Genomic DNA, 12,627 nt, shown 5'->3' with positions numbered 1-12,627 from the left:
TTATGTGCATCTATTCTTGAATCCTTAATTTGATGTTATATTACTGTTACTCTATTTATTTACTGTGTGCACTTGATGAATACTCGTATGAATGCTTATATGCGAATTTAATCTAAGTAATCAGCTAATGGAGACTAGTTAAGGAAGACTTGGGTAAATAACACGGGTCACGCTGCGGCTAGAACTGCGAAGAAAACATCATAGGATGCGGGGTACCTGTAGGTGCGCGTAGCATAGTAAGTGCGAAGGTTGGACTATGTATCAATCACCACATATCAGACATCCCCGAGGTGTGGAAACCTAGTTCTAGCACCCTCCCATACTGCTTCGGGTGAGACCTCAGTCCGTGATCCACTGACTGTTGCCGAAAGAGCCAGTAGTATTGGGATTTGCTTGGCTAAATCAGTTTTGAACCTGAGTCAGGCCCCACTAAGCCAACACTCATTGATAGTACCCTATGAGAAATGACTGATCATTGCAAAGTGTTCCTCCTCTAACCTCCCGGTGAGAGCATCTATTTCAGCAGAAGTGAAAACACTGGCGACCTACTTCCCTTTCTTCTTCTCATCATCTCCCTTCTTCTCATCACACATCTTGATGAAAAATGACCCATCTCACCACAATTGAAACACTTGAATTTACTCAAGTCCCTCTTCTACTTACCCTTCATTTGTGTTGTAAGTGCCATGTCATCAGCTAAAGCCCTGTTCTTCAGATGAAAATCCTTGTCGCACAAATATTCTTGAATGATGTCATCCCACAGCCTATTCTAGTCTAAAACCTTCACTTTGGCAATGATCCCTTTGATGAAGGAATTCCATTCCTCGGTGAACCCTTTCAAAGAAATCCTCACCATATCAGAATATGAAATAGTCACAATGACAAAAACAAGCTCATATTTAACCCGAGATAATCTCGTCAAACAAAAAGTCACTCCTTCACCCTATATCATCTTGGTGTACTTCAACTTACCCTCCAATACAAATACCTAGTTCTCGTTCTTATTCTAGAACAAATTCTGAAGAGCCATCTGTTAGTTCCAGTCTTCACAGCCTGTCACTAGGGATCAACATGAGCTCTTACTAGGTTTGATTTGGTTAGATGTTTCACAAATGCTATTAAGCACAAAACATGTCACAAATGTGTCCATCAGAAGAATCTTGGAAAAATATTTCCAACGGTATATCACACTCCTGGAACCGGTTTCTAGATAATAAGATATGATCGAAATGAAAGATTGATTCTTGGTTATGCATGTTTTGAGGTTAGTTGCTGCACACAGGGACAAGTTTACTACAAAATCAGTTTGGATAGGAATTTTACAAAAGTGAAAGATTTTTTTGTCCATCACATACCAAGTAACAAAAACCTCCTTCAGTTTATGCACAGATGCTACTATGTGGGAGATATGAAGTGATATTTGGATCCTGCATTAAAACAAAGCAAATTTTTCATTTATTTTACTGTTTTAGTCATTTTAGTGCGGTGCCATTTTAAAATCGATGGAAAGTAATTTTGAAAAGCCCAAGGATTTTTTTGTTAACCATGGGCCATCTAACAAAAACCTCTTTCATTTTATTCACAGGTGTCGAGAATTTGGATATGTGACTAGATCTTTACAGCTCATTTTCACAGATTTAAATTTTTAATGATTTTTTGTTTTAGAGATTCTTTTGTGGCACATATGGCGAGCAAGTGGAAACGAATTTCCATAATTTTAGAGAGGTTTTTCTCCAACATGGCCTTATCTACAAAAACCTCTTTCAGTTTTGTAACAGGTGCTATGGTTTAGGAGATATGAGTTCATCTTCAACACCTGTTTTCCGAAATTTGGTCCAAGTTTAATGTAACTAATTCTATTTTGAAGAAGATGGTTGAGCTCAATTCCCTTAGTACAGGGATGAGAAAATGTATATATTTTATGAATTTCATAGTGTAGAGGTTTGATTTTGGCAGCAGAGAGGTTTCTTGGCACTTTGTAAAATTTCTTGAATATCATTTTAATAAAGCAGTTTTCTGCCCTTTGGACCTAGGATTCATCACGGTGCTTAAATGTTCAGTATGTTTTTCTCATAAATTCATTTACACATTATGTTTTTCTGCTTTTTTTCAGCATTATCTAAGAGATATGTTAGGAATTCATCTATAATGATGCTCCTTTCATGATGATTTTGCTGTTAGTTGTAATGGTTTTCTTTGCAGAATTCATCCTTTGCTAGATGCTCTGTTGAGCAACCTCGTGTTTCTCTTTCGTCTAAAGTTGCTACGGCAGATCCATTCCCTGTCTGATGCCTACAGGGCAGCGGGATTTTTCTCCTCTTTCCTTCTCTCATTTACATCTTTATCTGGCTGAACATGGCACTTAATTTGCCCCAAGTTTGTTGGCAGAAACTGGCATCAACTCCATAGTCCAAACCATCCTTTCTCTTACTGTTTCGACCCAAAACTTTTCCAACAAATCCTCGCACTTCATAGCTAGCCTAAGATTTTATTTATTTCAGCCACATCTTGTTGGAAAAGAGAGATCCCTCTCTAGTCTGGCAGGGCTAGATGCCAGATCAAAAGCTTGGCCTGTGGTTACCTCAAAATTTCCTTTTCTCAGCCTTAAGGTTCATTCTGAGTGATAACACCATCCACATCTCATGTACAGTGTTCTTCTCGGCTAAATGAGGTATTAGGGGATCCTTTACACCATCAAGGATGATCAATCTCACCCTCGTATCCAAATCCTTGTACACTTCCATCTCCTTTGGTTCAGTTGGCCTGTTGATGGATTTCTCGGTGAGATCCCTAATCTTGTTTACTTGTAATACCAACTTGACCCTTTCCTTCCATGGACTATAGTTGGAAAACCCCTCCAACATGTCCTCATACCGGAGATGAGGCTGCAACTTTGACATTGTCACCTACAATGTGACAAATTGCCTCTTAAGTTGTACTTCGATGTGCACAACTCTAATTCACTATCTTCCAAAGTAGCTTAGACACACTCTAATACCATGTTGAATTTCCATTATCTTGGGTCTACGTTAGAATATTAAAATATCTGATGCTACCAAACCAAGAACCTCAACAAAACTGCTTTGCATAGTGGAACAATACAAAGCTGTAAATCACATATGCACAAATATAGACAATTTTCAAAAAGATATTATACAATAATGTACAACACAATCTTCACTATATTAAAGCAATCTGAATAATACAACAATATATGGAATACAAGATATAATGATAATCATGCTGCAAAATTTATATCATATCTCGTCCTGTCGGTCCTTCGCTCCTGTTTTTCTTTCTAGCTTCCCCTTAGTCCATCAAAGGACAACACATAAGAGTCTCGAGGAGGGTTACCACCTATCAATGTTACAAGTCACTTCTGCTACAATGAACACAGGCTAATCTAATATGCTCTCTAGCCTGGCCAATACCTGAGCTTCAATCTACCTTCTAGTAGCCTCTTTCTTCCATCAAAGAACTACACATTAGGCTCCAAAATTCACCAAATCACGCAACAATCAATGTCCTTATTGTATGTTTCTCTAGGGATACTTTTGGCTATCAAAAAATTTCCCTCTAACAATATAATGATTCCTAATCCACTCATTGCAAGATCTGCTCCTAGGAGGAACTTTCGTCCATCAAGATAAGCCCTCTAAATGGCTCCCACAGTCTACTTGTCAAACTGATCCAAAACAAGGATCCAACACCTAGCAATCACTGAGAAAATACATACCTTTACTTCATGGACTATTGTAACTATTGTAATTTTGGTGAGGGAATGCATAATCCATGCCATCCCTATAAATCACTTAAGCTTCTACTCATCAGAGGAATATTCATAGGCCCTACAAACAACAACAAATTCAAGCATGAAGTTGTCAAGATCTTCAGAGGTTAAGCCATGTAAGTGTGGAAGGGTAGTAGGGTTATGTTCTTTATTCTATCTTCTCCATTGGTCTCTCTAATAGGGAAAACCTCATTGTCATTGTCTTTAGCCATAGTTTGGGTAGGTGAAGTAGGTTCTTCTTCTTCCCCAATAGGTTCCTTAATAATTTCTTGTTGCTCACCTAGAGGGTCGTCTAACTCCCCTATAGTCAGAGAGGAAAACTTAAAGTCACCGAAGAAGAGTGAAGGTTGATTGTTTGAGGGTGTGGGGGTTTTTGGTAAGAATTTTCCTTCATTATCCCTACTCCTAGGAGGCATGAAAGAAATATTTTTTATTTTTTTACTTTTTCAAAAACTATATGTAAAACGGGAAAAACTGCATAAGCAGAAACAACATCTACTTAGACACCTCCTTGACAATGGCACCAAAAAGTGGTGAGCCCTGGTATTGCATCAAGAATGTTACAACTCCTAAGGTCTCCTCAACTCAAATTATTAACCCAATGTTCTTATAAACTTTGAGGTGGAAGTACTATATGCACATCAGATAGGATTCCACTCGTGCCACCCTCGGTTATGACATTAGATGAAAAGTGCTCCGAGACCATTCCTCCTACTAAATTAGAATGAAAGCTTGTTGATAAAGGTACAATTGGAAATTAATTATAGCTATGAAAGTTGAAATTCCATTGACTCAACTTGTAAATGCTAACTAATCAATTCATGAAAGGACAAAAGCTAATCTACTTGCAGAATGAAGCTATTTTATCTTGCAAAATCCATCAAACTACCAAATCTACTTGCAGAGAGGAAACTATTTTGTCTTGCATAATTCATCAAAATACCAATTAGAATTGCATATACCATCTACCTAGTTCACACTTGATTGTAAATCATTAACCTACTTGCATCATACTTGTGATAAAAAAACTAACTCTACTCTGTTTTTGAAGTGAAGAAAAGGAAGGGTTGGAGTGGCATAGGATCTTACCCTGATCAAAAAATCATAGATGGGGGGTAATTATTCATATAGAACAAGTCAAATTTGTAGTAGGGATCAAAACTATTGAACGAAAGTGATGTTACAGGTTTGCTACAGGCGATTGCTATAGGAGGCATGCAATGCTACAGGAGGCTATGTAATGATATAGAAGGACATCCAAGTGGATTTTGGAGGTGAAAATGATGTTTTGAGGGTATGGAGAGATGGATGTAAGTGGAATAAAATTGAGGGGGGTTGGTTTGAGCCCATAGCCAAGCTGAGGACCTCTCAAAGGCATGTATTTCACTAGGATGAGTTCTCTCGGTGTAATAGGAAAAATGACGTATAAAATAGGGTTCTGGGATAGAATTTGGAAGTCGAAAGAGAATATGAAGGAGCTCAAGATGGAAGTGTTAAAGGTGAACTTCTCTGCAAATCAACGCAATCCTGAAATCAATCACATGCATGCATCCATTTATCATTAACAAAATGAAATAACTTATTATGGAAAAGGTGAGTTGAATTCAAATAACATATAATTTATGACATAACATTGATCTAGTCACTAAACTGAATTCTAGGCTACATAAATAAAATTTAAAGTAGGACAAATAACACTAATAGAATTCCAAGAAATCATAAACACAATAATTTTAGCATTCAGTTGTGAATCCTTGCACTCATTCTCCCACAAGAGAGGTGATGTAGAGGCTGCAACCACATGATTTTATAGATTAATATCTACTGAAATGAAAGAAACTATGAACTGCTTGGTATCAGGAAGAAAAATAAGTACAAAAAGAGGGACCAAAGCCTTTGGGCTGGGCCCAAACCAAAGGTTCTCAGCCCTCAGAAACTAGCCTAGATGCAACTTAAAATCTAACTTCTCATTATCAAAAAGTGCAGGTCTAATACATCACATAAAAGTTCAAAGTAACAATGTCAAGGTCCAAGCTCAATAGCTACACCTAGTTGAACAAAAACTTTGAATTCTAATGATCTCTTCTTCTAGTTTATTTATACAAAAGGGAAGTTGAAGTAGCTCCCTTGAAAGTTGGAGTGGTTCCCTCCTTGATCTTGAAAATGATGGATCTTGTCCCTCTTGGTATTCACTTGAACTAGGAGTCACTTGGCTACCAATGAATTCAAACTGGTGAGAGAGGACATTATGATCCCAAGCTGAGTTTAGGGAGTTAAGGAGGTGGACAAACCCCCTAGATTCTCTTCTAGTTGTCTCCACCAAGCCCCTGCATATAAGAAATAGCCTAAACAATGCTTCATCTTCCTGCAATTAAACCACATTAGGCCACATACTATGAAAACCACCTTTTAGTCCTCTTAATAAGCATAATATAACAAAAAATGTGAATTAATGTAAGAGAAGGATAGTTTTAAGGCTGGAGGATGGCACAATGATCTTCGAAATGTACTTATTGATGGGACTCATCCCCTATTGTTGATGAATTTTTGGATGAAATACATGGAGAAATTTACTTCACCAAGTTGGATCTTTGTTCAGGATATCATCAAATTAAAATGAAGATAGAAGACATTATGAAAACAAAATTTAGAACTCATGAAGGTCAATATGAATTTTTGTTCATGCCTTTTGGCCTTACTAATGCACCTTCCACATTTCAAGGTTTTATTAATTCCACTTTCAAAATCTTCCTTAGAAAAATTTTGTTAGTTTTTTTTTATGATATACTAATCTATAAAAAGTCTTGGAAATCCCATGTTCAACATGTTCACAAGGCGCTCAAACTATTGGAGGATAAATCATTATTGCAAAACTCTCCAAATGTTTCTTTGGGGTACAAGTGGATTATTTGGGTCATATTGTATCCCATATGGGTGTTAAGGCAGACCATAACAAAATTAAAGCCACTAAGGAATGGAAAATCTCGACAAAGTTAAGGTATCTTGAAGGATTTCTCAGGTTGACAAGGTATTATTGTAAGTTTGTTAAGAATAATGGGAATATAACAGAACCTCTAACAACATTACTGAAGAAAGATGCATTTTCTTGGACTCCATAAACAACTAAGGCCTTTAAACATCTTAAAGAGGTAACATGTCAAGCTCTGTTATTAGCTACACCAGACTTTAATAAAAACTTTATTGTGGAATGCGATGCCTCAGAAAATTGTAGTTGTGTTGTTTTAATGCAATGAGGAAGACTCATTGCTTTTGAAATTCATCCAATCAAGGGAAAGTATTTACAAAAGTCTATTTATGAGAAGGGCATGTTGACAATCCTACATGCACTAGAGAAATGGTACACTTGCCTAATGGGAAGACACTTCAAGGTAAAACTAGATCATGATAGTCTTAAATACTTCTTGGAACAAATATTATCTTCAGAAGAGCAAAAAAAATGGTTCACAAAGGTGTTGGATGATGACTTTGAAATCATCTACAAAAAAGGGAATAAAAATGTTGCGGCAGATGCACTCTCAAGAAGGAATGAGGATGTGGAAGCATTGATCTATGTTATTTCTATTATCCAACCTAATTGGATAATTGAAGCAAGGGATGAATGGAAGAATGAAGAAGAGGTGTGGACACTCATTCAAAAGTTGCAGCAAGATCTCAGTACATCTGATACATTTATTTGGAAAAATCATTCATTATGGTACAAAGATTGCTTATATCTATGTGAGAACTCCCAACTCAAACAATAGACTCTTTTGGAATTGCACACCTCTCCTTTAGGAGGGAACTCATGATTTTTAAAAACTTACCACAAGGTCAAGAAGGAATCATTGTGGGAGGGCCTTAAATACAATACTCAAAAGTTCGTGGCAAAATGTTTGGTTTGTGAAAAAAAACAAGTTTTGACAATTAAGAGATGGGTATGTTACAACATTTAGCCATTCCAAGTCATCTTGGGAGGAGGTCTCTAAAGATTTTATCATAGGTTTACCCAAATCCGAAGGAAAGAGTGTCATCATGGTGGTAGTTGATAGACCTACCAAGTATGCACACTTTTGTGCACTATTTCATCCTTTCAAATCCAATATAGTTGCTACTACATTTATGAAAATAGTTAAAAAGCTACATGGAAACCCAAATAATATTGTAAGTGAAAAAGATCCCCTTTTCACTGGAAATTTTTAGGCATAATTATTTTCTTGTCTTGGAACTCAGTTAGCTCATAGATCATCTTATCATCCTCAATCTGATGGGTAAACTAAGGTAGTGAACAAATGTTTGGAAGTAAATATTATTTTCTTTGTATCTAATAGATAGACACATTGGGTCAAGTGATTACCTATGACAGAATGGTGGTATAACACTTCCTTCCATACCGCAAAAAATAAACCCCATTTACAGCACTTTATGGATATCATCCACTATCCATCACATCATCTTTAAGAGAAAATTCTAAGTTTAAATTTGTGGAAGATCACATCAAGAATAATAAACAAGTTCCCTAACTCTTAAAGGACAACCGTACTCTCGCGTAGAATCAAATGAAATAATGGGAAGATTAACATCACAGTGAAAGAAGTTTTGATGTAAGTGATTGGGTATTTTTACGGTTGCAACCATACAAACACATGTCCCTCAAGCAAGCTAAGAAGGATAAAAAGTTATCACCCAAGTACTATGGTCCTTACAAGGTGGTGCAAAATATTGATACTGTTGGCATTATGGCTAAAGTGTTGTCCTTGATGGCAACCCGTACAGGTGACAGATCACAGTACTTCAGGACAGTGGCAGAAATTGATGATCAACTCTCAAATATTGAAGAAAATAAGGGGTACGCAGGTACACCATACAGAAGGTGTGTACACGCAGGCATGTCTTACATAAAGTGCGTACATACCCGCAGTTATCCTGTTCATGAGGTGCGTACCCCCAGTTCACTTACTTCAAGGCAGAGAAAAGCACACGTGGGGTTTCTTATATTTAACCCTTGGTATTTAGCCGACGGTATTGTGTTATTATGGTTTTGGCCCGTGGTATTGATCCATGATTTGAGGAAGAGCTTGCCTATATAAAGCAAAGGAGATCATTTGACTTGAGTATGCTTTTGGGTTGAACATCTTATGAGAGCTAGATCTGAAATATTATGATCTCTTGGAGTAATGTCTAGATCTAAATAAGGCGAATCTACTGATGGGTTGAGATCACTTCGGCGCATGATCAGATATGTAGATCTGACAGTCTGGGTTATTCTTGAAGTCTTGAAATTATCTATACCCGCAGGTACGCAAGTGCAGTGAAAGAAAAGCATGGAGATACGCAGGTGCAGAAGCGCCGAAGCTGCGGAAGTACGCGGCGCCACAGAAGGTGCAGCTGCGGAGGTATGCAGCACCACAGAAGGCGCAGCTGCGGAGATGCGTGGCGCCACAGAAGGCGCAGCTGTGGAGGTGCGTGGCGCCACAGAAAGCGCAGCTGCGGAGGTACGCGGCGCCACAGAAGGCGCAACTGCAGAGGTGCGCGGTGCCATAGAAGGCGCAGCTGCGGAGGTGTGCGGCGCCACAGAAGGCGCAGTGCGGAGGTGCGCGGCGCCACAGAAGGCACAGGTGCGGAGGTCCACGGCGCCACAGAAGAACAGTGCGTACTGTACGCAGGCATTACATGGGTGAAGCTACGTACTTCTCTTGAAATATATTTAGCTGTCCTTGTTTATCATTGTTGTGTTCTGGGTTTTGAAGTGATGTCTAGTTTCTGATATTATGACAGTATTCTGAGAAGTGATAGAGTATGTTTCAGTTTTGATAGATGAATGGATCGGGTTCATAATGACTTATCTTCATGTGATCTGATGGACTAGATCTGGTTGATGACTCACTTGTATATGTATGGATCTAGTGCTTGGGTGATTCAGAAGCTTGTTTATGTTGTTGTTGGGTCCAGTATGAAAATTGGATGTAATTTGGCCTTTCAGATTATGTGTTGTGCTTCAGTGTATCCAGTCTGAAAATTGATGAAACGTGGTACCTGGAGGAGAGAAGATTGTAGGTTAGCACCTACGTACTAGTATCTAAGCTAGTACAAGAGCTAAAGGAAATCTTTGGAGCATTGTAGCAGGTAGCAGCCTGCGTACTAGTAAAGGGATCGGCTAGTACAAGAGCAAAGGGGGTTGTAGCTCCCGTGCTGGTATAAGACTGCACCAGTACAAAATATTGTAAAAGGATTTTCTTATTATAGAAGATTGATATGACTTGCAGCAGGAGGTTTTCTCCCGCATTGGGTTTCCACCTTATATCATGGTGTTCATGTGTGTGCCTTATGTGTGATGATCTATTTTATGTTACTGCATTTGTTAACTGATAATATGGTTGATAATGTTCTAATGCACTCATTGAAGATCAATTGACTTAAACATAAGAAGTAGAATATATGAATCAGAGTTTGGAAATGAAAAAGTTTTATTGACTTGATAATACTGATTCACCCCCCCCCCCTCAGTATTATTTCCAACAGATACCATGGCATACAAATTGCAGCTGCCTACAACTTCTCAAGTACACTCAGTTTTCCATGTTTCATGCTTAAAGAAGGTTATAAGTGACAAGCTCCTAGTTCAAACAATATTTCCAAAACTTGAGAAGGAATGAAAAATCATATTGGATCTTGAAGCAGTCATGGAAACAAGAACCTGACAACTACAAATTCGATCAATTTCAAAGTATCTCATTAAGTGGAAGAACTTACCCATTGAATATTCCACATGGGAGGATGAGAATTTTATACAGAAGCATCTAGAACTACTCAAGCATGAGGACAACACATTTTTGAAGGAGAGGGGCATGTTATGTACCTATAATGCTAGTGTATCCTACATATTGTTATTGTTGTGCCCCACATAGCCCCAAAATTGTTATTCTTGTGCCCCATAGAAGCCCACTATTGTTATTGTTTAGCCCTATATTGTGACCCTTTAGACTCCTATATAGAGCAAGGAGGCCTCATCTTTTGTATCATCCAAGAATTGTTCAATTATCTGATGTAAAAGGAGGTTAACCCCTCGAAGAGGTTTATTTCTGTGTCGTTGATCTATCTCTTCTTATGTTTTGTGATCAGGTTACATAACAAAATATCCTTGTAAGTGGATCATTATTCGTGGTACAGGAGCCCACAATTCAATTCATTATTTTATAGTTTAAGGGTAGTTTGATGGTGCAAGGTAGGAGAGAGAAGTCTCCTTTAGGTTGGAGCTTGAAAATACTTCAGAGTGGCATGGTGATGTTAGCAAAGTTGGATATTGCAAGGTGTTGTAGCATCCTTTTAGTTGAACCTGATAAAATCAAGGGAGTTAAAGCGTCCTTCCAATTGGAGCTACTAAAGTAGGGTGTTGGAGCATCCTTTCAGGAGTTGGAGGTTTCTAATAAATTGAATTCTTTTTTAGAGTAATAGGAAGTTGAATCTTACTATCCAGCTAGATTTGAGAAAATTTGTACTCATAAATTATATTAGAAAAGTATTCGGTGGGTTTTCTTTCAGAACAGTTTCTTGTGTATTGCTCTTGTGTTGTGTTGATAATTCTTGTTTTTTTATTTACTGCTAATGCTCTGAAAATTAATGATTAACTAGTTACAAGTGAAATTATGATTCACCCCCCTCTCAGTATTTCCAACATATTTTTTGCATGGTTTTTGATGACAGGTATTCTGGAAGGATCTACGATCTCACACATAACCACATCTATCAATTGGTTTGTGCTAGGGTCATTAATGTTATTCAATATCGCAAGTGGATCCAACATGTTCCCCACACCTTCTCTTCTTTACACTACAATTTGGTGCTAGGGTGGCTACGTTTGAGTTCTTCGTACCCATTCCACCACCCTTAACCTATCTCTTGCCCGACTTGCTACCTTTTCTGGGTTTTCAGGTTGCTTGACCATTGAACACTCTTGATACAAATGTCCATGCTCATGACATCTACAACTGAAAGGAATGTTTTCATAATCAATCATTTGTTTCCATCCATCTTCTTAGAAATATATATCAATATATTCTAACAGAGGCTCTGATATATTCATATATATATGCATACCCAAGCATATGACATGTACTATCCTTGTTTTATGGCCTTAGATGCTTTAACATATTTCCCAAGAACATTTTCAATTCTCGCTAATGTCTCTTCCTATCCAAATTCTCTTCGTAATGACTACATGTAGATCTGTACTGGTTCTGCAGTGAAATCTTCTTTGTCTGTGTTAAATCCCTCCATCCACCAACAACGTTGATGAAGTATGAGTAATTTTCAAAAACTCCTCTGGCACCAAGCTCTAACTTGATCCAATGGGATAGGGATTTTCTCATATGCTAGATACCAAAGAATTTTCCTATGTGCACATGATCTGAATAGATCATACTTTGTATTTTGGATCTACAGTTGCTTACAGCAAACAACTTCCCACTCTTCATCTCTTAGCTTGATTTTCTTGTTGCTATAGATCCAACTATTCAGGATTCTAAATGCCTCTAGAAGAATTAAGGTTTGAAGTATTTTTCTTACTTGTTGCACTTCCATACAAAACTATGACTATAAGAAGGATTGCCTCTCCTTCTAGTGATTGTCACCTTGGAAGAGTGGTTGAAGGCATAATCCTACTACAGTATTAGGATTTGAAAATTTATTTTCTTAGGCATTATCCTTTTAAATGTTATTAGGATTTGAAAATTTATTTTCTTAGGCATTATCCTTTTAAATGTTACTAATTTATATATGTGAATTTATTATGAATCCTTACAAATATTTTGTGAGTAGTGATATTAACATTGTTCATAGAT

Source organism: Pinus tabuliformis, chromosome 1_2, assembly GCF_031772625.1.
Source record: "Pinus tabuliformis cultivar Carrire ecotype Pingquan chromosome 1_2, CPIR1, whole genome shotgun sequence".
NCBI classification, from domain to species: domain Eukaryota; kingdom Viridiplantae; phylum Streptophyta; class Pinopsida; order Pinales; family Pinaceae; genus Pinus; species Pinus tabuliformis.
The sequence above is the reverse complement of the archived record's forward strand: the minus strand, read 5'-3'. Positions refer to the sequence as shown.